General features: G+C 28.1%; 1 protein-coding gene and 1 long non-coding RNA gene across 2 annotated transcripts in view; both read right to left on the bottom strand.

The window, feature by feature from the left end:
* LOC145270215 (uncharacterized) overlaps nt 1-26,995 on the bottom strand; it is an 80,212-nt gene that overhangs the window by 15,312 nt on the left and 37,905 nt on the right. The gene's annotated exons all lie outside the window — the stretch shown is intronic.
* Nucleotides 1,090-4,637, bottom strand: LOC145270841 (uncharacterized). The gene is made up of 2 exons (XR_013865592.1): nt 4,184-4,637; nt 1,090-1,151 (listed from the first exon to the last, which is right to left on the bottom strand). It is a non-coding gene; the product is annotated as an uncharacterized LOC145270841 (long non-coding RNA).

The following is a 26,995-nucleotide window of genomic DNA, read 5'->3' as shown; positions in this document are numbered from 1 at the left end:
ATAAATCGTACTTTATATGAATCCTTGATGTAACTTTCACAGTGCCAGGATACCAGGAATCCTGATAAGCAACAACTATATATTCACCAGTTAATGGTAATGTTTGTCATTTCTATTCTGTTGGTGTACTGAAAATTCAACGATGTAAACAAAGAAATAAAACGGTAATTTTTTTTACCTGTTTCTACCGTAACATTTAACATGATTACTTTTTTTAGGTTTTATATGCTGAAAACGAATATCACATTTAAATTTTCTGCAAATAAGTAGTTTTCCAGATATTAAGCAATGTCATTTCTTATGTTATCGTTGGTGGTCATCTTGATACGCACGAGCGAGCACGCAAACGTAACCCCAAGAAACTATGCGCACATACCAAGATGGCCACCAGCGATAACATAAGAAATGACATTGCTTAATATTCGGAAAGCTACTTATCTGCAGAAAATTTAAATGCGATATTCATTTTCAGCATACCCGGAAACCCAAAAAGGTAATCATTTTAAAGAAAAATGTTAAGGTAGAAACAAGGTAGAAATTTACAAAAATGCATCACAATGAAATTCTTTATCGAACTGCCTAATTATTATTATTATTATTTAGATAAAAAAAAATGGGTTTGTTTTACAGATTTGAAAAAATGGTTGTGACAATGAGTTAAAAATAAATTCAAGTTTCACAATATATTTTATTTAATTCTTAGTACAGAATAGTTAACAAAACACCCTTCCTTCCCCATGTTAAGAATGGGTTTTTAAATAATAACGTTATTATTTCAGCATGGTAGCATAAGTGCACAAGTACCTTTTATGTGTTATATATTTGGGTTTTTTTACCAGTAAAAAACACAATTCAACCTTAAGTACAAGTATACGCATGTACTTCGTACATTTTGTTGTTTTTTAAGTACATGTGTACTACAAGCATTAAAAACAACAAAATAGTTTTGTTTGGAAATCAAATTTGAAAAACTTGAAAATAATTTTTTTACATTGACAAACGCAGAATAAAAAAATGAAATTGATTTTTCTGTTTTCGTTTTGAACGCAGAAAAAAACGTTTTTTTTATTTTTAAAAGAATACAACGAAACTCACTTTAGTCAGCTGAGCACATAGCAAGCCGTTTTCCCTCGTTAAGCGGATTTGAATTTCTATAAAAGATAACATTTTAAAGAAATTTCCGCACAATTAATAATTATCAAATATTTACATATTATACATGAAAACAATTCTGAAACTATTATCTATATGAAAATGGATGATATATGCCGATTTATCTTATCAATTTTAAAATATTCTTTGCCAACTTTGCTCAATCGTAACTTTGTTTCCTGTGGTTGTAAAAATATCAATCAAAGTCCAGTAGAGATGGATAGAGTTTAAATACATGCATTGAACAAACATTTACCTTGAAGTTGCAATTAAAAAATTGATATAAATTTAATATTATGTTTTTTTAATAGCTTTTTTTCTAATCAATATATACTATTATCAGTAGAATTGCAAAGAAAAGACACTTCCTAAAAATTAATTAATTTTTAAAAGATTAAAACAATTAAAATTCCATTATCTAAAAATGTTCCATTACAACATAGATTTTCTTAATTAATTGCACTTAAATTCTTTTTTAAAATATTAAGTTATAATATAAACATGGGTCTTGCCAGCTATTTTATTGCCAGATTAAAACCGATTTAAAAATATTATTGCACAAATAATAAAAATTTTGTAAACCACTAACATATCTAGTTTATATCTTTTTACTAAATAAAAGTATGGAAACCTGTAATTAATGAAATGAACCGTTTAATAAAATCGTATTTCATATTTAACAAGCAGCGCATGCGTGATCTCCCTCTGGTGCTGCATGTGAGATGACACCACAAAAAATAGTGAAGAAATGATGAATGTGAGAAATGTGAAGGGCCAATATTGCCCTCAAATTTCACCAAGTTTCAGAAAAATCTAATAGATGCAACAAAAGTTATGGGGTAAAAAGTGTCATTTTTTGCAATTTTGGGGCATTTGTGACCCCTTTTGAGCTCCTAGGAATGCCAAATCTAGTGAAAATGGACAAATGGTGCAGTTTCATGCCTTAGGACGTGTATATTTGAATTCTGCACCATGGAAACCCACTACATAGACATACATATCAAGTTTTTGAGCAATATGAAAAAAACCTCTAAAAAGGCATGATTTTTTTTTAGCCCTAAAAGTCCCAGAGAGATGCGAACCAGAATTTTGCTAGGGTCACCCATACTGAATTTATGTTTAGAACAATGGCCTCCACATTTTGGCCAAGTTTCAGGAAAATCTAATGGATGGATCAAACGCTATGGGGCACAAAAAAGTGTAATTTTTTACCTCTTTTGAGCCCCTGGGGATGCAACGGGAATTTTTGCAAAAAAATTTTTTTACTGTGCACATCTATTTAATAAAATACAATTTGTGGCAAAATTTCAGGAAAAACAAATGGACGGTTATCTGGCAATTGTCTGGACTAAGAGACGCACGGAAGCACGGATGCCACTGAAAACGTAGGTTCCTCTCCAATAAATTGGGGGGGGGGGGACCAATATACAAATGTTTATAATATTATTAATCATTAAACTGTAAATCTTAAAACCTAACAAAATTATAACAAAGATTAATTATTAACTGCAGTTTGAAGAAGATAAATAAAGGTTTCAAAAAATCATTAAGTCGCTTCTGCTTTTCACTAGTTTGTATAGTTAACACAAGTCTGACGTCATAAGACTATGCGCTCCGTTCTTCATAGTCGTTTGGCAGACCCTAGAGTACCAAAACGATCATTAACAACGTTTTTTTTTTTTTCATTTTTGATGCTTGTTAGGAGAGTCGGCAGATAGTTTTTTTTTTTTTTTTGCTATGGCGTTTTTAAACAAAAACATTACGTACTTAGTTGTCATGTTGAAAATAGTAACACATCTAAAAATTACGAAGATTCATCGCCTACGAAGTTACTGATAGTTAAAAGTAATTTTTACGAAAAATTGGGTAAAATTGCATTTTTCTTAGACATTATAAAGTAGACAGAGGGGGACATAACTTGGAAGGAATATTTTTGATTACTTGTTCATGGTGGGCAATATTTGTTAGTGATCGACTTTCTTTTTTTTTTAATTTTTAACCAAAACACAATAGCAGGTGTCCTACTCGAGGAATTTCGTAATTTTTGGATATATTACTATTTTCGACATGGCAAATTGTTTTTGCTTAAAACGACGTATATAAAAAGAAATCGATTTGTCTACTCTATCTAAACAAGCACCCTTTTATTAAATTGTTCCTATTTACAATGTCTCCCCACGAGGGCAGAGTTAGACACCAGGGTCGTTTTTTAATGTGGAGAAAAGGAACAAAAATAAAAATTGTTTTAGTCGTGAAAGATTTCTCTTCCACTGACAGAGAACAAGAAATTAAAGTGCAGTATCTGAAGAACAGACACTTTGATCTTGTCCCGAAGGCCAAAGGTGAAAGTACAGAATAGTTAACAAAACACCCTCTCCATGTTAAGAATGGCTTTCTAAATAATAATGTTATTTCTGTATAAATACCATGTTTTGATTATTAAATTAAGAGAAAGTACGAACTAGTTAACAAAACACTGTCCTCTCTCCATGTTAAGAATGGCTTTCTAAATAATAACGCTATTTATTTCAACACGGTACCTTTTCTGCATAAGTGCCATCTAACGTTTATAAAATTGTTAGGTGAAAGTACACAATAGTTAACAAAACACCCTCCACATGTTAAGAATTGTTTTCTAAATAATAACATTATTTATTTCAGTACGATCCGTATTCTGCACACGTACCGTATTTTGTTTATTAAATTGTTCGGTGAAATTACAGAATTAGTAAAAAAAAACAACAAAAAAAAACACCCTCCCCTCCCCATGCTAAGAATGGCTTTCTAAATAACATTATTTCACCACGGTACCGTCTCTGCATGAGTACCACGTTTTGTTTATTGAATTGTTAGGTGAAAGTACAGAATAGTTAACAAAATCACCTCCACTCCCTCCTCGTGTTAAGAATGGCTTTCTAAATAATAATATTATTATTTGAGTGCGGTACTAATTGTACCGGACCGCACTGAAGTACCTGAAATTCAAACATTATTAAAAATTTAAATATAAAATTTAATTCGCGATCCTTACCTCTTTAGCAGTTTGAAGACTGAATAATACTAATAATATTAATAATAAAACGTGTTTAATAGATAGAAAAAACGGTTAACAATGGAGAAACATCCGCCATTTTGTGCTTTTTTTTTTACTGTATTCCTCCGCCAGTGTAAACTTCCCTCTCTCCCCCCTTCGCTTAACGAATCGCAAATTTAACGATTTCTCGTTGTTTATTCTATTTTTTATTTTAAGTTTGTTAAATTGTTATTCTAGCTGGAATTATGTGTTTTATTTAATTTTCTTTTCTTCTTAGATTTCGTTTGATTTGGGAACTATTTTTTTTTTCTGGCTCAAAATATTGGCAGGGTGTTGTTTGGTTCGTGACATATCGCTATTTTAATGGAACCGTTTTAACTTTGTTTTTTTAAACTTGTTTGACGAAATAAAATATATAAATTATATTTTCTGTGCATGAAAAGGTCTTTTTGATTATAATAATAAAAAAATACCATATATTCACGGAAAGAAAGATGGAATTACTAAGACTGTAGTAGTCGTAGTAACTATGACATGGTGGGAGTAAACCATGTTAAATAGAAAATAGAAGGGGTAGTAGGATGAGGGTGAAATCTTTGAGGGGGTTGCAGTGGGTAGTAGTGGAAATCACATAATCGTTTATACAATATTACGCGCGAGCACGCGCACACACACAAATATATGCACAAACACACATACACGTACATACACAAACAGGATAACCATGCATGACGGACCGGAAGTAGACGGTGTCGATTTATTTCACGTCCCTTCTGAACAAAAATTCACGAGTAATTGACTAATTGTTAGTATTTGTATTATATTTTAGGGTCATTAATTTTATATTTTTAGGGCGACAGTTTTTGGAGGTTATACTTTATTTAGGGTGTTTTCTAAGGAGGGAGATAGGGTTTGTTTTACTATACACATACATTCGAAAAAGTTGTCAAAAAAACATATATAACAAATAAATGTTATCAAAGGCAAGATAACACATAGTTAAATCATTCGTTGACATCTATGCTGATGACACGACCATCTACGGCAACACATCAAAGGCTGTAAATGACAAAGTTCTCTCTGATTCTCTCTCCTCTGATCTCGAGCGCGTGGTTCAGTGGGGGAAGATGTGGCTGGTTACCTTTAATGCATCCAAAACCAAACTCCTATCCTTACATCATCAACGCTCTGATCCCAAGCTGGCATCAATTGTGATGGATAGCTCTCGACTGGGTGAGGCCCCGTGTATTGACAAGCTTCTGGGTTTGACCTTTACTCCTGATCTGAAATGGAACACGTACATCAAGTCTGTTGCCAAGGTCGCTGGAAAGATGGTGGGATCCTTTTACCGCTCCAGAAGATATCTCACTACTGATGCAATTCTCTATCTATATAAAAGCCAAGTACGTCCAAGGATGGAATACTGTTGCCATATGCAGGAGCTGCTAAAAACAGCCTATCCTGCCTTGACAGAGTACAAAATAGACTTCGTGGCTTAGTGGGGGATGCCCTTTTCTCTACCCTGCAACCTCTCTCCCACAGAAGAGACGTTGCGAGCCTATCCTTGTTTTATCGTTATTTCCATGGCAGGTGCTCGTCTGAACTCCAATCTCTGGTCCCCCTCGCCAGTCTTTCATGAAAAACACCCGTCTAGCTGAATCCACTGTGAAAAATTTCCCCTACTCTATATCTGTGCTTAAATCAAAACGCGGATTCCATGAACAAAGCTTCTTTCTTAGAAGTGCACGCCTGTGGAACTCTGTTCCGTCTGCCTGCTTCCCTCCGGACTACAACTTGGATGTCTTCAAGTTCAATGTTAACAAATTCCTAATGAACCGCCCCCTTAATTAAACACTTCATCAAATCTCCATACTAACGTAATGTACTTGCAATAACCCTTATCCCTGAGTGGCTTCCGGGCCTTGATAAGTGGTGATCACTGTGTAAAAAAAAGAAAAAAAAAGAAAGTTACTTTTCTATCTAACTGGATAATTTTTTAGTATTTTTATCTATATATATATATAAAAGCGAAAATGTGTGTTTGTATGTCTCGCAAAAACTTTCCACACGGAGCACGGATTGTCGCCAGATCGGTATCATTTTAAACTTCCAACCTTCGACAAATAACGGTAATTTTTTCACCCTGTGATGATTTCATCACTTTTCTACAGGGGGGGGGGGTCAGCAAAAACCCTCCTCTCATGACGAGTTCGCAAATGACGTCGGAACCTGATTTAGTTTAAAGACAGAATTTTGGCCACGTCGTCTTAGCTCAGTTGCTTAGAGCGCGGCCTCATTATCTAAACGTTTTGGGTTCGAATCATGGTGTGAGATGTCTTCTTTTTTTTTTTCGATTTTTAAAATTTTAATATTGAAACCGGGCTATTTAAGCCATTTTTCACACGTCTTTTTTTTGGGGGGTTATTTTCAGATTTTTTAAAGAAGTTTTAACGTTCGTTTTTCTGTTTTTTAGTTTAGTTTTTTTTTACTTCGCTTATTCTTATGTTTTGATTAACACCACCACCCTCCACCCCACCCTCGCCCAAGCACACACACCTCCAAACGCTCGGTCAACGCCGGGAACCCCCCCCCCCACTAGTTTAATATAAAATGTTTATTCAGCTCGAAAAATATCGTGTTTACCGGTGTATTTGAAAAATACAAATGGCGACGGACTCTCTGTTGAGTACGTTAAGTTTTTTTTTTGTTTTCTATTTTTTTTGCAAGGTAGTCACCACTTATCAAGGCCCGGAAGCCACTCGGTGATAAGGGTTATTGTGTGTACAGTACGTTAGTGTAGGAGATTTGATAAAGTGTCTTACTTAAGGGGGGGGCGGTTCATCAGGAATTTGTTTACATTGGACTTGAAGACATCCAGATTGTAGTCAGGTGGGAAACAGGCAACCGGAATAGAGTTCTACAGGCGTGCACTTCTAAGAAAGAAGCTTTGTTCATGGAATCTACGCTTTGATTTTGGCACAGATAAGGAGTGGGGAAAAATTTTGACAGTGGTTACAGCTAGGCGGTTGTTTATCGTGAAAGATTGGCGAGGGGGGAACTAGAGATTGGAGTTCAGACGAGCACCTGCCATGGTAGTAACGATAAAACAAAGACAGGCTTGCAACGTCTCTCCTGTGGGAGAGAGGTTGCAAGAAAGAGAAAAGGGAATCACCCACTAGGCCACGAAGCCTATTTTGTACTCTGTCAAGGCAGGATAGGCTGTTTTTAGCAGCTCCTGCCCAGATGTGACAACAGTTGTCCATCCTTGAGAAAATAAGTTAAAACTAAAAAACTATACAAAATACAGTTAGAAACTCACCGAATATATGTCAGCCTATGTCATGGTAACATATTTAACATTTCTTTAAATAATTTTAGTTTTAACAATAAAAAATATAAAGGTTTATTCTTTACGTTTCTTTAAATGTTTTTTGTAGTTTTAACAATAAAAGATAAAAGTCATTTATTTTTATTTTTAAAAATATTTTTTTGGTTTTAACAATTCAAATAAAACTTATTAAGATTTTGTTTAATAATTGTTTTAGGTTTTTTTTTTTTTACATAGGCGTCACCACTTATCAAAGCCGATAGGCCACTCAAGGATAAGGGTTAAAGAGTGTAGAGTAGTCAAAAGGACAATATAGTAATCGATAGTAATGGAAGTTCGGTAAATTTGTTAACTTTTAACAATAAAAACTGTTCTTTTTATTTCTGTAATGATATTTTGGTTTTAATAATTAAAAATACAAACAAAATTTTAATTTGATTTCTTTAATAATTGTTTTAGTTTTAACAATAAAAACTGTTTTTTTTTATTTCGTTAATAATATTTTAGTTTTAACAATTAAAAATACATAATAAATAATTGTTTTAGTAAACTTATTTTTATTTCTTGAAATAATATTTTAGATTTTACAATAAATAGATAACATGTTATTTTTTACATTTATTTTAATATTTTTTTAGTTTTCACACTTAAAAAATGATGAACTGTTATATTTTATTCATAGGTTTTGCAATAAATAAAAATAAACTTATTTTTATTTATTTCAATGTTTTTTTAGTTTTAACAATAAAATTTTCTTTTATTTATATTTCTTTTAATACAAGTGGAATAAACTTTTTTTTACATTTTTAAAAATATTTTTTTAGTTTAAACAAGAAATATATTCTTTACGTTTCTTTAATTTTTTTTGTAGTTTTAACAATAAAAAATATAAAACTTTTATTCTTTACGTTTCGTTAACAATAAAAACTGTTCTTTTTATTTCGTTAATAATATTTTAGTTTTAACAATTAAAAATACAAAAAAAAAATTTAGTTAGATTTCTTTTAATAATTGTTTCATTTTCAATAATAAAGAGTAAACATATTTTTATTTCTTGAAATAATATTTTAGATTTTACAATAAATAGATAACGTTTTATTTTTTTACATTTATTTTAATATTTTTTTAGTTTTCACACTTAAAAAATGATGAACTGTTATATTTTATTTATAGATTTTACAATAAAGAAAAGTAAAGTTATTTTTATTTCTTTAATTTTTTTTTATTAGTTTAACAATAAAAAATATTTATATTTCTTTTTATACAAGTGGAATAAACTTTTATTTTTCTACATTTCTTTCTCTATTGGACATAGTCCCAAAAGAGTTATCGACCTAATACGTCTCTCACTTTCAACCACAATCCAACCTCTGTTCCATCGCCGCAATATTGCATCTCTATGTTTGCTTTACAATGAAATGTGCTCTGACAAACTCGTGTCACTGGTGCCCTCCTGAACGCAAATACCCACTGACTAAGCAGGCAAGCAGCAATATTACGTTTTCATTGTAAAGATCCCCAAAATGCTGTAAAGCTTGTTATTCTGAAAGGTCATTCCCTGTAATTGCTAGATTTTAAAATTCGGTGTTACTTCTCCGATTGTATTAACATGCAGAAATTTAATTGTAATATGAATAGACGTCTCGCTGCGCAACTCTATACATAGAGTAGTTCTGTAGACATAATTCCTAATTTTTTGTTACGTTTCAATGGTAATTTGCCTTGTTTGTGGTGAATATAAGTAAAAATACCAAAATAATACTAAAAACAATGTTACATAACCAAAACCAACCGGAGTCGTTATTACTTAATATCTTTTGTGATTATCGTTATTGTAGTTTTAACAATAAAAAATATAAAGCTTTTATTCTTTACGTTTCTTAAAATTTTTTTGTAGTTTTAACTAACCAGCAGAGCGTTAATACTTCTAAGCAAAAGAAGAATTATGTTTCCTAATTTTCGAGAAGATTATTCATGTCATTTGAAAGTACATAATGACTGAGTAAGTTAGTCTCCTACATCCTGTTACTATAACTTGTTTAAGAGAATGACTCACTTAGGAAATATTGTAAGAATTTTATCATTTTGAATAAAATGGACTGATAATATCTGGAAAACATGCATCAAGTACTGGCAGGCAGCGTGATCATTTTGGATTTATGTATGGTGTCTGTTTGTAATTCTTGTAATAGAATTTTTAAAAATATTTTTTGGTGTTAACAATTCAAATAAAACTTATTTAGATTTCGTTTAATAATTGTTTTAGTTTTAAAACGTTTCTTTTTATTTCTTTAATAATATTTTAGTTTTAACAATTAAAAATACAAACAAAATTTTAATTTGATTTCTTTAATAATTGTTTCATTTTCAATAATAAAGAGTAAACATATTTTTATTTCTTGAAATAATATTTTGGATTTAACCATGAATAGATAAAGTTTTATTTTTTACATTTATTTTAATATTTTTTTAGTTTTCGCACTAAAAAATGATAATGATATTTTAATTATAGTTTTAAGAATAATTTTTTTTTTTATATTTCTTTTAATAGTGGAATAAACTGTTATGTTTTTACATTTTTTAAAAATATTTTTTTAGTTTTTGCAATAAAGAAAAACATACTTTTATTTATATTTCTTTAAATATATTTTAAGTTTTAACAATAAAAAATGATAAACTTTAATTTCTATTTCTTTAAAAACTTTTTAGTTTTAGCAATAAAAATAATACATTTTTATTTATATTTCTTTAAATATATTTTAAGTTTTAACAATAAAAAATGATAAACTTTAATTTCTATTTCTTTAAAAACTTTTTAGTTTTTGCAATAAAGAAAAACATACTTTTATTTATATTTCGTTAAATATATTTTAAGTTTTAACAATAAAAAATGATAAACTTTCATTTCTATTTCTTTAAAAACATTTCAGTTTTAGCAATAAAAGTAATACATTTTTATTTATATTTCGTTAAATATATTTTAAGTTTTAACAATAAAAAATGATAAACTTTCATTTCTATTTCTTTAAAAACATTTTAGTTTTAGCAATAAAAGTAATACATTTTTATTTATATTTCTTTAAATATATTTTAAGTTTTAACAATAAAAAATGATAAACTTTCATTTCTATTTCTTTAAAAAACATTTTAGTTTTAGCAATAAAAATAATTTTTATTTATATTTCTTTAAATATATTTTAAGTTTTAACAATAAAAAATGATAAACTTTCATTTCTATTTCTTTAAAAAACATTTTAGTTTTAGCAATAAAAATAATTTTTATTTATATTTCTTTAAATATATTTTAAGTTTTAACAATAAAAAATGATAAACTTTCATTTCTATTTCTTTAAAAAACTTTTTAGTTTTAGCAATAAAAATAATACATTTTTATTTATATTTCTTTAAATATATTTTAAGTTTTAACAATAAAAAATGATAAACTTTCATTTCTATTTCTTTAAAAACATTTTAGTTTTAGCAATAAAAATAATACATTTTTATTTATATTTCTTTAAATATATTTTAAGTTTTAACAATAAAAAATGATAAACTTTAATTTCTATTTCTTTAAATAACTTTTTAGTTTTAGCAATAAAAATAATACATTTTTATTTATATTTCTTTAAATATATTTTAAGTTTTAACAATAAAAAATGATAAACTTTAATTTTTATTTCTTTAAAAAACTTTTTTTGTTTTAGCAATAAAAATAATACATTTTTATTAATATTTCTTTAAATATATTTTAAGTTTTAACAATAAAAAATGATAAACTTTCATTTCTATTTCTTTAAAAACTTTCTAGTTTTAGCAATAAAAATAATACATTTTTATTTATATTTCTTTAAATATATTTTAAGTTTTAACAATAAAAAATGATAAACTTTAATTTCTATTTCTTTAAAAACATTTTAGTTTTAGCAATAAAAATAATACATTTTTATTTATATTTCTTTAAATATATTTTAAGTTTTAACAATAAAAAATGATAAACTTTCATTTCTATTTCTTTAAAAACATTTTAGTTTTAGCAATAAAAATAATACATTTTTATTTATATTTCTTTAAATATATTTTACGTTTTAACAATACAAAATGAGAAACTTTAATTTCTATTTTTTTTTAAGTTTTTAGTTTTAGCAATAAAAATAATACATTTTTATTTATATTTCTTTAAATATATTTTATGTTTTAACAAAAACAATGATAAACTTTTATTTCTATTTTTTTTAAATGTTTTTTGTTTTAGAAATAAAATAATATATTTTTTATTTATATTTCTTTAAATATATTTTAAGTTTTAACAATAAAAAATGATAAACTTTCATTTCTATTTTTTTTTTAGTTTTTAGTTTTAGCAATAAAAATAATACGTTTTTATTTATATTTCTTTAAATATATTTTAAGTTTTAACAATAAAAAATGATAAACTTTAATTTCTATTTCTTTAAAAACTTTTTAGTTTTAGCAATAAAAATAATACATTTTTATTCATATTTCTTTAAATATATTTTAAGTTTTAAAAATAAAAAATGATAAACTTTCATTTCTATTTCTTTAAAAACTTTTTAGTTTTAGCAATGAAAATAATACATTTTTATTTATATTTCTTTAAATATATTTAAAGTTTTAACAATAAAAAATGATAAACTTTCATTTCTATTTCTTTAAAAACTTTTTAGTTTTATAAATAAAAATAATACATTTTTATTTATATTTCTTTAAATATATTTTAAGTTTTAACAATAAAAAATGATAAACTTTCATTTCTATTTCTTTAAAAACATTTTAGTTTTAGCAATAAAAGTAATACATTTTTATTTATATTTCTTTAAATATATTTTAAGTTTTAACAATAAAAAATGATAAACTTTAATTTCTATTTCTTTAAAAACTTTTTAGTTTTATAAATAAAAGTAATACATTTTTATTTATATTTCTTTAAATATATTTTAAGTTTTAACAATTAAAAAATGATAAACTTTAATTTCTATTTCTTTAAAAACTTTTTAGTTTTATAAATAAAAGTAATACATTTTTATTTATATTTCTTTAAATATATTTTAAGTTTTAACAATAAAAAATGATAAACTTTCATTTCTATTTCTTTAAAAAAACTTTTTAGTTTTAGCAATAAAAATAATACATTTTTATTTATATTTCTTTAAATATATTTTAAGTTTTAACAATAAAAAATGATAAACTTTAATTTCTATTTCTTTAAAAACATTTTAGTTTTAGCAATAAAAATAATACATTTTTATTTATATTTCTTTAAATATATTTTAAGTTTTAACAATAAAAAATGATAAACTTTAATTTCTATTTCTTTAAAAACTTTTTAGTTTTAGCAATAAAAATAATACATTTTTATTTATATTTCTTTAAATATATTTTAAGTTTTAACAATAAAAAATGATAAACTTTCATTTCTATTTCTTTAAAAAAACTTTTTAGTTTTAGCAATAAAAATAATACATTTTTATTTATATTTCTTTAAATATATTTTAAGTTTTAACAATAAAAAATGATAAACTTTAATTTCTATTTCTTTAAAAACTTTTTAGTTTTATAAATAAAAGTAATACATTTTTATTTATATTTCTTTAAATATATTTTAAGTTTTAACAATAAAAAATGATAAACTTTAATTTCTATTTCTTTAAAAACTTTTTAGTTTTATAAATAAAAGTAATACATTTTTATTTATATTTCTTTAAATATATTTTAAGTTTTAACAATAAAAAATGATAAACTTTAATTTCTATTTCTTTAAAAACTTTTTAGTTTTATAAATAAAAGTAATACATTTTTATTTATATTTCTTTAAATATATTTTAAGTTTTAACAACAAAAAATGATAAACTTTCATTTCTATTTCTTTAAAAACTTTTTAGTTTTAGCAATAAAAGTAATACATTTTTATTTATATTTCTTTAAATATATTTTAAGTTTTAACAACAAAAAATGATAAACTTTCATTTCTATTTCTTTAAAAACATTTTAGTTTTAGCAATAAAAATAATACATTTTTATTTATATTTCTTTAAATATATTTTAAGTTTTAACAATAAAAAATGATAAACTTTAATTTCTATTTCTTTAAAAACTTTTTAGTTTTATAAATAAAAGTAATACATTTTTATTTATATTTCTTTAAATATATTTTAAGTTTTAACAACAAAAAATGATAAACTTTCATTTCTATTTCTTTAAAAACTTTTTAGTTTTAGCAATAAAAGTAATACATTTTTATTTATATTTCTTTAAATATATTTTAAGTTTTAACAACAAAAAATGATAAACTTTCATTTCTATTTCTTTAAAAACATTTTAGTTTTAGCAATAAAAATAATACATTTTTATTTATATTTCTTTAAATATATTTTAAGTTTTAACAATAAAAAATGATAAACTTTCATTTCTATTTCTTTAAAAAAACTTTTTAGTTTTAGCAATAAAAATAATACATTTTTATTTATATTTCTTTAAATATATTTTAAGTTTTAACAATAAAAAATGATAAACTTTAATTTCTATTTCTTTAAAAACTTTTTAGTTTTATAAATAAAAGTAATACATTTTTATTTATATTTCTTTAAATATATTTTAAGTTTTAACAATAAAAAATGATAAACTTTAATTTCTATTTCTTTAAAAACTTTTTAGTTTTATAAATAAAAGTAATACATTTTTATTTATATTTCTTTAAATATATTTTAAGTTTTAACAATAAAAAATGATAAACTTTAATTTCTATTTCTTTAAAAACTTTTTAGTTTTATAAATAAAAGTAATACATTTTTATTTATATTTCTTTAAATATATTTTAAGTTTTAACAACAAAAAATGATAAACTTTCATTTCTATTTCTTTAAAAACTTTTTAGTTTTAGCAATAAAAGTAATACATTTTTATTTATATTTCTTTAAATATATTTTAAGTTTTAACAACAAAAAATGATAAACTTTCATTTCTATTTCTTTAAAAACATTTTAGTTTTAGCAATAAAAATAATACATTTTTATTTATATTTCTTTAAATATATTTTAAGTTTTAACAATAAAAAATGATAAACTTTAATTTCTATTTCTTTAAAAACTTTTTAGTTTTATAAATAAAAGTAATACATTTTTATTTATATTTCTTTAAATATATTTTAAGTTTTAACAACAAAAAATGATAAACTTTCATTTCTATTTCTTTAAAAACTTTTTAGTTTTAGCAATAAAAATAATACATTTTTATTTATATTTCTTTAAATATATTTTTAGTTTTAACAATTAAAAAATGATACACTTTCATTTCTATTTCTTTAAAAACATTTTAGTTTTAGCAATAAAAATAATACATTTTTATTTATATTTCTTTAAATATATTTTAAGTTTTAACAATAAAAAATGATAAACTTTTATTTCTATTTCTTTAAAAACTTTTTAGTTTTAGCAATAAAAATAATACATTTTTATTTATATTTCTTTAAATACATTTTAAGTTTTAACAATAAAAAATGATAAACTTTCATTTCTATTTTTTTTTTTTAACTTTTTAGTTTTAGCAATAAAAATAATACATTTTTATTTATATTTCGTTAAATATATTTTAAGTTTTAACAATTAAAAAATGATAAACTTTCATTTCTATTTCTTTAAAAAACTTTTTTGTTTTAGCAATAAAAGTAATACATTTTTATTTATATTTCTTTAAATATATTTTAAGTTTTAACAATAAAAAATGATAAACTTTCATTTCTATTTCTTTAAAAACTTTTTAGTTTTAGCAATAAAAGTAATACATTTTTATTTATATTTCTTTAAATATATTTTAAGTTTTAACAACAAAAATAAATTTTTATTTATATTTCCTTAAATATTTTTTTGTTTTAAAATAAAAAATGATAACTTTTATTTTTTTAAATGATCAACTTTAAATTTTATTTCTTTTAACAGTTTTTACGTTCAACAATAAAAAATTAACAAACTTTTATTTATTTTTTATTTCTTTAATTATTTTTTAATTTTAACAATAAAGAATGAACATTTTATTTTTTTATTTTTTTAATCATTCTTTAGTTTTCACACTAAAAATAATAAACTATTATTTTTTTTACGTTTCTTTAATTATGTTTTAGGTTTAACGATAAAGTATAAAAAAACTTTTATTTTTTACTTTTTTTATTATTTTTAATTTTAAACAATTACAAATAATAAACTTTTTAGATTTTCATTAATAAGTTTTTAATTTTAAACAATTACAAATAATAATTTTTTTAGATTTTCATTAATAAGTTTTTCATTTTAAACAATTACAAATAAGAAACTTTTTAGATATTTCATTAATAATTTTGTAGTTTTTTATGCTTCTTTTATTTTTGTAGTTTTAACAATAAAAAATTAAAAAAATATATTTTTGTTTCTTTAAATATTTTTTAGTTCTAACAATAAAAATAAACTTTCATTTATTATTTTTATATATTATTAGTACGGAGATTTGCTGAAGTGTTTACTTAAGGGGGCGGTTCATTAGGAATTTGTTAACATTGGACTTGAAGACATCCAAGTTGTAGTCTGGAGGGAAGCAGGCAGACGGAACAGAGTTCCACAGGCGTGCACTTCTAAGAAAGAAGCTTTGTTCATGGAATCCGCGTTTTGATTTAGGCACAGATATAGAGTGGGGGAAATTTTTCACAGTGGATTCAGCTAGACGGGTGTTTTTCGTGAAAGATTGGCGAGGGGGGACCAGAGATTGGAGTTCAGACGAGCATCTGCCATGGAAATAACGATGAAACAAGGACAGGCTCGCAACGTCTCTTCTGTGGGAGAGAGGTTGCAGGGTAGAGAAAAGGGCATCCCCCACTAAGCCACGAAGTCTATTTTATACTCTGTCAAGGCAGGATAGGTTGTTTTTAGCAGCTCCTTCCCAGATATGGCAGCAGCATTCATTATCTACAGTTTGTTTTCGTTGCAACAAACCTGTTCGAACATGTTTTTCCTCACACACACACACACATGTACGCACGCACATATGCACGCACATACGCACAGACATGTACATATATTCATGTTCATGTATATACACTCTCATCCATGTGCATACCCACACATGCTAATGTACACACACATACGCACACATGGGAAACGTCACTTCCCCTGAAAGGAAATCAAGACATGCGCAGTCAGAACATAAAAGTCAACAACAAACATTCAACTTCCTCTTTTTTCCCTTTTGCCTTGGTTCGTCAACCAGATAAGTTCGCGTCCACAGCTCTTGGCTTGAAGACTTTTCCACGTGGACGACTGCTATCATGCATGCGCGGCTTTGCTGAGGCCAACACTCTCTCTCTCTTTCCCTTTCTACATGCTGGACTGTTATTTCTCGTTCCTCAACTTCATTCCTTTCTTTTCCACGCGCGTAGTCGTCAACGACTGAATGAACACTTGTTCCACCTAAACACTTTATTTTCGACAGAAAATAAACGACATGTTTATTTTATTCAGCAATTGAGATTTGTTTCATTCTTTCCATTCATTTCATTATTTTCTTTTGTAGCGAGTTAGGATTATTATATCCTGGTCCGCAACAAACCGTAATAACAAATCTTTCTAGACTGAGGTAGCATAAAAGAAATTTGCTTAAACTGGAACATAGTTATAAAAAGGTGCTCAATATCCGGAGAATAGCTTCTCTTCGTATCCGTTCTGCCGAAATATCTCGTTGAAAGCTTGTCACATGTTCTTTCTTTTTCTGGGGGAAGGGGGGGTTACATTTTCCATTCGTTTTTTATTTTTGAAATTTTTGTTGGGGTAACGATGAAGTTGGCATATAATAATGAAAAACTACTCAATATTCTTAGTATAGCAGGTGTGGCTAAACCGAGCTTCATGTCGACCCTAACCCAACGCTGGGTTATTCATGTTATGTCCCTTGGACCAGTGGGAGTTGCGCCCACTTGGTTCAATTTTGTATGATTCTCGAGCATAAACATAAACATCAAGAAAGCGTTGTATTTAGCACCTCAAATGAGACTGGTTTCTTGTGACGCTTCATCTAACGGGCTGGGAGCAGTGTTATTACAACAACAGATCCGGATGCGAGTCCATACTCAGTACCCACACCACGATGCGTACCACTACCCTTGATGGAGAAAACACGGGCTGAGTTCCAGAGAATGGAGAAACTGGGGGTCATAAGCAAGGTTGACACACCCACCGAATGGTGTTCCCCCATGGTTGTAGTACCAAAAGCAAATGGAACGATTAGGATATGCGTAGTATAAGTGCATAAAACGTGAACTCCACATGCTCCCCACGGTCGACCACCTTTTGGCTCAGTTAGGGGAAGTAAAAATCATGAGCAAGTTGGATGTCAACAGCGGGTATTGGCAGATTCCACTTTCATCAGAATCTCGTTCACTGACGACCTTCATAACTCCATTCGGACGATACCAATTCAACCGCCTCCCATTTGGTATTTCATCAGCGAGTGAGATCTACCAGAGACGCATGTCACAAGTACTAGAGACCGAAATTGGAGTCATATGCATGCAAGATGATGTTTTAGTATATGGAAAAAACCAACAAGAACATGATGCCCGGCTGAAGAGCACACTGAAAAAAATTCAGGCTGCTGGTATTATGCTCAATTCGGGAAAATGCGAAATATCCAAGTCGTCAGTAAAATTTCTTGGACATATACTCAGTGCTGACGGCCTGCCACCTGATCCGGAAAGGCTCACTGGTATCTCGAAATTCCAAACACCAACAGACATGACAGAAACCCGCCGGTTCTTAGGGATGGTGAATCAATTAGGAAAATTCATTCCAAACCTAGCAGACATGACTAAACCATTAAGGGATTTATTGAGTCATAAATATGCGTTTGTTTGGGACAATGCACAGCAGGATGCATTCTCCTCCAACAAGAAAGCATTGTGTTTAGCATCTGTGCTATGCCTGTACAATCCATCAAGTGAGACTGTGGTTTCTAGCGACGCTTCATCTAATGGGCTGGGAGCAGTATTATTACAACGACAGGGTGACACAAAATTACATCCCATCGCCTACGCTTCACGAGCCATGTCAGAAACTGAAACTCGTTATGCACAGATAGAAAAGGAGGCCCTAGCCATAACATGGGCTTGTGAACGCTTTTCAGACTATCTTGTTGGACTACACTTCACAGTGGAGACAGATCACAAACCACTGGTACCACTACTAGGTACTAAGGACCTTAGTGAACTTCCAGCAAGGATACAGAGGTTTTGAATACGTTTAATGAGGTATGCATACACAATTCGCTATGTCCCTGGTAAGGAACTATACACAGCTAATGCATTTAGCACTTCAAATGAAACTGTGGTTTCTAGTGACGCTTCATCTAATGGGCTGGGAGCAGTATTATTACAACAACAGGATGACACAATGCTTCATGAGCCATGTCAGAAACTGAAACTCGTTATGCTCAAATAGAAAAGGAGGCCCTAGCAATAAGATGGGCTTGTCAACGCTTTTCAGACTATCTTGATGGTCTACACTTCACAGTGGAGACAGATCACAAACCACTACTAGATATCAAAGACCTCAGTGAACTTCCAGCAAGGATACAGAGGTTTCAAATACATTTAATGATACACAATTCGCTATGTCCCTGGTAAGGAACTATATACAGATGATGCTCTGTCAAGAGCGGTATCCGGCAATGGACCCACCAAACAAGATAAGGACCTCGAAGAGTTAGCAACAGCGTTCATCCACACCATGATGGAATCTTTACCTGCCACAGAAAAACGTCTGAAAGAGTTGGAGTAAGCTACTAAAACTGATGAAATCAGCAACTACATATTACAATATGTAAGAAACGGCTGGCCATCAAAGGATCATGTCCCAGCATCAATTTAACCCTATTGTGCCTACCGTGGCAGCATCACATGTGAGAATGGATTACTGATGTATGGCACACGGATCATAATCCCATCACTACTGAGACCGACTATCATTGCCAAAATCCATTCTGGTCATCAGGGAATTACCAGGTGCAGACAAAGAGCTTGCCAATCCATATGGTGGCCAGGGCTGTTTGACCAAATAAAAAGGACTGTGGAAAACTGCCCAAGATGTGCCGAGCTAAGACACCAACCGCCTGAACTCCTCATGACAACTGAGCTTCCGACAACCCCATGGCACACTCTAGCCTCTGATCTGTTTGAGTTGAAAGGCAGCAGCTATGTCATGCAATTCAAGCCAAGTACGTCCAAGAATGGAATATTGCTGCCATATCTGGGCAGGAGCTGCTAAGAACAGCCTATCCTGCCTTGCCAGAGTACAAAATAGACTTCGTGGCTTAGTGGGGGATGCCCTTTTCTCTACCCTGCAACCTCTCTCCCACAGAAGAGACGTTGCAAGCCTATCTTTGTTTTATCGTTATTTCCATGGCAGGTGCTCGTCTGAACTCCAATCTCTGGTCTCCCTTTGCCAATCTTTTACAAAAACCACCCGTCTACCTGAATCCACTGTCAAAAACTTTCCCCACTCTTTATCTATGCCTAAGTCCAAACGTAGATTCCATGAACAAAGCTTCTTTCTTAGAAGTGCACGCCTGTGGAACTCTGTTCCGTCTGCTTGCTTCCCTCCTGACTACAACTTGGATGTCATAGTATCCAAGACTAGAGATAATTTTTATTAAAGCAGGATTTTTTAAAAACAATTTTTTAAACATTTTTAAGGGTAATTGTAATTAATTAGAAATGATAAAAAGAAACGATATTGAAATCGACAATATTAGAAAATATTTTTTTTTAATAGATATTTTTTTTTTAAGCGTAATTTTAATTAATTAGAAATGATTAAAGGAAACAATATTGAAATTGACAATATTAGAACACAATTTTTTTTAATAGATAATTTTTTTAAGCGTAATTTTAATTACTTAGAAATGATTAAAGGAAACAATATTGAAATTGACAATATTAGAAAACAATTTTTTTTTAATAGATAATTTTTTTAAGCGTAATTTTAATTACTTAGAAATGATTAAAGGAAACGATATTGAAATCGACAATATTAGAAAATAATTTTTTTTAATAGATAATTTTTTTAAGCGTAATTTTAATTAATTAGAAATGATTAAAGGAAACAATATTGAAATTGACAATATTAGAAAACAATTTTTTTTAATAGATAATTTTTTTAAGCGTAATTTTAATTAATTAGAAATGATTAAAGGAAACAATATTGAAATTGACAATATTAGAAAACAATTTTTTTTAATAGATAATTTTTTTAAGCGTAATTTTAATTAATTAGAAATGATTAAAGGAAACAATATTGAAATTGACAACATTAGAAAACAATTTTTTTTAATAGATTATTTTTTTAGCGTAATTTTAATAAATTAGAAATGATTAAAGGAAACAATATTAAAATTGACAATATTAGAAAACAATTTTTTTAATAGATTATTTTTTAAGCGTAATTTTAATAAATTAGAAATGATTAAATGAAACAATATTGAAATTGACAATATTAGAAAACAATTTTTTTAAATAGATAATTTTTTTAAGCGTAATTTTAATTAATTAGAAATGATTAAAGGAAACAATATTGAAATTGACAATATTAGAAAACAATTTTTTTTAATAGATAATTTTTTTAAGCGTAATTTTAATTAATTAGAAATGATTAAAGGAAACAATATTTAAATTGACAATATTAGAAAACAATTTTTTTTAATAGATAATTTTTTTAAGCGTAATTTTAATTAATTAGAAATGATTAAAGGAAACAATATTGAAATTGACAATATTAGAACACAATTTTTTTTAATAGATAATTTTTTTTAATAGATAATTTTTTTAAGCGTAATTTTAATTACTTAGAAATGATTAAAGGAAACAATATTGAAATTGACAATATTAGAACACAATTTTTTTAATAGATAATTTTTTTTAATAGATAATTTTTTTTAAGCGTAATTTTAATTACTTAGAAATGATTAAAGGAAACAATATTGAAATTGACAATATTAGAACACAATTTTTTTTAATAGATAATTTTTTTTAATAGATAATTTTTTTTAAGCGTAATTTTAATTACTTAGAAATGATTAAAGGAAACAATATTGAAATTGACAATATTAGAAAACAATTTTTTTTAATAGATAATTTTTTTAAGCGTAATTTTAATTAATTAGAAATGATTAAAGGAAACAATATTGAAATTGACAATATTAGAAAACAATTTTTTTTTAAAGATAATTTTTTTTAAGCGTAATTTTAATTAATTAGAAATGATTAAAGGAAACAATATTGAAATTGACAATATTAGAAAACAATTTTTTTTAATAGATAATTTTTTTTAAGCGTAATTTTAATTAATTAGAAATGATTAAAGGAAACAATATTGAAATTGACAATATTAGAAAATAATTTTTTAATAGATAATTTTTTTTAAGCGTAATTTTAATTAATTAGAAATGATTAAAGGAAACAATATTGAAATTGACAATATTAGAAAACAATTTTTTTTTAATAGATAATTTTTTTTAAGCGTAATTTTAATTAATTAGAAATGATTAAAGGAAACAATATTGAAATTGACAATATTAGAAAATAATTTTTTTAATAGATAATTTTTTTTAAGCGTAATTTTAATTAATTAGAAATGATTAAAGGAAACAATATTGAAATTGACAATATTAGAAAATAATTTTTTTAATAGATAATTTTTTTTAAGCGTAATTTTAATTAATTAGAAATGATTAAAGGAAACAATATTGAAATTGACAATATTAGAAAACAATTTTTTTTAATAGATAATTTTTATTAATGCAGAATTTTTTTAAACAATTTTTAAGCGTAATTTTAATTACTTAGAAATGATAAAAAGAAACGATATTGAAATTGGCAATATTAGAAAACAGATTTTTTAAAAAATAAATGATTGTTTTAGAAATAAATAAATACACGTATGATAAAAAAAATGAGATAAATACGAAGAAAGTGAGAAAACTTTTTTGTCCACGTATCCCGTGAAGCACCTTTTTTTTATTTAGTATAAAACAGATTTTGTTTACCAACCAAAGATAATTTGACCTGATATTGTTCGCTGATACATATTATTACACGCGGAAATACTTGCGTCGATTTAAAAAAAAAATTCTTTTAACTGGAAAGCTTGTGGGAACATGATGAGAATTAGCAGCGAACATTAGAATTACATGGTCTCCTTCCCACCACCTTCGCCTTCATGGGGCATAAGCTCTCATTAAGTCGCTCTCCGACTCTGTCTCTAACATCACACCCTATCTCAATATATTAGGAATCTCCTTTCTTGATGACATCAGAGGCGTGGTCAATGATGTGATTCCCTCACCTCGCTGCTATAATTATCATTTCCGTGTTTTGCATTATGTATTTTTCTAGTTCTTTTTTCGTGTCCTTCACGCAGTCTTCTATACAAATCAGTCCTCTCCCGGCGCCTTTCCTTTTCATGTAGAGTCTGTCAGTATCGTCCTTTGGGTGTAGTGCATTACGCATGGTCATGAGTTTCCTGGTTTTCTGGTCGAGTTGTCTCAGGTCTTCTTTTGTCCACCTTACAAACGGTCCAGAGTATCTTACTAGTGATACTACCCATGTATTTATACCGTTTATTAGGTTCCTGCTATATAATTTTGTTTCCAGTGGGCGAACCCTGGAGACAGAAGTAATGTCTAGCTTCATTTGCAAGGCCTCGAACCATTCGGCTACCGTCAACCACGAAAGATACAGTTGAATTTAAACATTTATTTAAATTTTAACCTCAGTCAGAGGGATCTACCCATCATAGGACGATCTATGCCAATTTGACCGACTTTATTACAACAGAAAGTAATTATTATTATTATTATTATTATTATTATTATTATTATTATTATTATTATCTATATCGGTTATGGCTGAAGAACTGATTATAAGTGTTTATTTCGGTTTCGATTCAAGCTAATGCAACCAAGTCATATATATATATAAATTAATTGTCTCATTTCTAACCTATTTATTTCAAAATCTAATATATTTCTTAATCATTATTTTTAAACTGCATGTTCATATCTAACTCTGACAATTCAATTTAACAATGAATTTATAATGCTGAAATATTTTAAGTTATCAATTTATTACATTTTGTGGGAACATGATGAGAATTGGCAGCCAACCTGATGTTAATGCATCCACCATGAGAAACAAAATGAAAAATCGTCTTTTGTACATGGCTCAACGCATCGCTTCCGCTTGGGAAGAAAAAAATAAGATAACCACAAAATAATTATCGACCAATGGCAGAGCTCCACGCCTAAAATAAACACCTCAAATATCACAGTCACTGGGAGCCAGTTTGCCACTATAAAACGAGGGATTTGAGGAAACCAAAAGGAGGGGAAAGAGGAGATTCACCCCGCTGCATCAGTGAACGTACGGACGGATTCTGTCACCAAACCTGAAGAGACATAATGACGAAGAAAAAGAAATAAGGCACCAGTGAACTGAAGCCGATTATGCTCTCATGTTATGGGCCAAAACGCCTTCAATTCTAAATGATGCCTAATTCATACAAACAAAAGAAGGGAGGAGAAAAAAAAAGACGAAGACGCCGGGCTGCTTGCTGTTGATGAAAGAAGTCACCCGCTTTCCAGTTACAAGCCAGGACAAGCATCACCAACAGCAGGATGACCGGCCGACCCCTACCCTAACCATCTCCATCGTCCAAAAGATAAGTTATATTTTATGAACATTCATTTCTTGTCAGTTCATACATACCTACAAACAGTTTACGAACATTCAATCCCTGTCAATTCATACATGCCTACAAACATTTTACGAACATTCATTCCTTGTCAATTCATACATACCTACAAACATTTTACGAACATTCATTCCTTGTCAATTCATACATACCTACAGACATTTTACGAACATTCATTCCTTGTCAATTCATACATACCTACAAACATTTTACGAACATTCATTCCTTGTCAATTCATACATACCTACAGACATTTTACGAACATTCATTCCTTGTCAATTCATACATACCTACAAACATTTTACGAACATTCATTCCTTGTCAATTCATACATACCTACAAACATTTTACGAACATTCATTCCTTGTCAATTCATACATACCTACAAACATTTTACGAACATTCATTCCTTGTCAATTCATACATACCTACAAACATTTTACGAACATTCATTCCTTGTCAATTCATACATACCTACAAACATTTTACGAACATTCATTCCTTGTCAATTCATACATACCTACAGACATTTTACGAACATTCATTCCTTGTCAATTCATACATACCTACAAACATTTTACGAACATTCATTCCTTGTCAATTCATACATACCTACAGACATTTTACGAACATTCATTCCTTGTCAATTCATACATACCTACAAACATTTTACGAACATTCATTCCTTGTCAATTCATACATACCTACAAACATTTTACGAACATTCATTCCTTGTCAATTCATACATACCTACAAACATTTTACGAACATTCATTCCTTGTCAATTCATACATACCTACAAACATTTTACGAACATTCATTCCTTTTTCAATTCATACATACCTACAAACATTTTACGAACATTCATTCCTTTTTCAATTCATACATACCTACAAACATTTTACGAACATTCATTCCTTGTCAATTCATACATACCTACAAACATTTTACGAACATTCATTCCTTGTTAATTCATACATACCTACAAACATTTTACGAACATTCATTCCTTGTCAATTCATACGTACCTACAAACATTTTACAAACATTCATCTCCTTTGTTAAATCACATTCCATCCTACGAACACTTTGCCTCTCCTGATACAAATTGTTGGTAGTAAATAAAATCGGTTCTCAACCTTCAATATTCGTCTGTCTTTAATTATATGGAGTCAGAATCTACACACTTCCAACGTTGTTCATTTCAGGTATTCTTGTTGTGGCCTCTATAGCATCCTTTCCCACCCCTAATCCTTTTCATAAAAACCTAGGCCATATATGATACCGAGCAAAAGGTTCGATGTTTAGGAAGAAAAGCTAGTTTTAAAGATGGGGAGGGGGTGTCGGTGCTTTAATGAGTTATCTCCCCGTGGCGTGAAGGATAGAAGAGATTCGCCCTGCTGCGTCAGTGAATGCACGGACGGATTCTCCCACCCGACCTAAAGAGATGAAGAAGAAAAAGAAATAAGGCACCAGTGAACTGAAGTCGACTACGCTCTCATGTTATGGGCCAAACGACTCAATGCCATGACGGTACCTGATCGTTACCCAATCCCACATATTCAAGATTTTGCTTCCTATCTGCATGGTTCATTTCAGATATTCTTGGTTGTGACCTCTATGGCATCCTTTCCTTCCCCCAATCCTTCTCATAAATACGCAGGCCATACATTACCGTTTATACATCACCTTCTCAGCTATATTATGACAATTTTCTTTTCAATTTGCGTTTGGAATTTACTGGTGAAAACGTAAGGAGGTGCACAACGTTTTTCATGACTGGTTTCCATAGCAAACACGTTGCTTCAGTCACCGCTCTCACGAAAAGAGAAGTAACAAGTGAAACAGAGAGAATGAAAGGGAGATAATTGGGGGGATTTTATTGAAAGCAGATGAGTGCCATACTTGGCCATATTTTGAAAAAATAATTTTCAATTTTGTCCAGATAAAACAAATTTACTGAATTCAAAAGCGTAAAAAATCATAAGGCAGTGAGAGACAACTATTTCGTTTCAGCAACTGCTGTTGCTACCAATTCACTGCTGTTGCACATAATGTCGACAATTCAGAGAGAGAGAGAGAGAGAGAGAGAGAGAGAGAGTGGGGGTAAAAAGTGAAACAGAAAATGAAAGGGAGATAATTGGAGAAGGGCATTTTATTGAAAGCAGACAAGTGCCATACATTGTTAGTATATATGTGTATGTTTATGTTTATGGAGGCAAAAAAATAAGACTGAAATTAAACAAAGAACAAGTGAATTTACTAGAAGATTAAGAATTGATTATATAATGTTAACTTATATTACAATAGAAAAATGTGAGCATGAAAAGTAATATGGTTGAGCTTGAACATGGAAACGTAAAGGACTAGTTGTTAAAACTGGGAAAGAAAAGAAGATATTCTAGTAAAAAACATAATAAATTTATAACGCAAAATATTGCAGCATTAATTCTTTTAAATTCGATTTAACATTATATAATCAATTCTTAATGCTGCAATATTTTAAGTTATAAATTTATTATATTTTTTACTAGAACATCTTCTTTTTCTTTTCCAGTTTTAACAACTAGTCCTTTATTTTCCATGTTTAAGCTTAATCATATTACTTTTCATGCTCGCATTTTTCTATTGTAATATATATATATATATATATATATATATATATATATATATATAAAACTATATTCCAAAATTCATGTTGAC

The sequence above is a fragment of the Euprymna scolopes genome, chromosome 46, assembly GCF_053919585.1.
Source record: "Euprymna scolopes isolate OS-2025 chromosome 46, ASM5391958v1, whole genome shotgun sequence".
In the NCBI taxonomy this organism is placed as follows: Eukaryota; Metazoa; Mollusca; class Cephalopoda; order Sepiida; family Sepiolidae; genus Euprymna; species Euprymna scolopes.
Note: the sequence above shows the minus strand (reverse complement) of the source record. Positions and strands in the feature narration are given on the sequence as shown.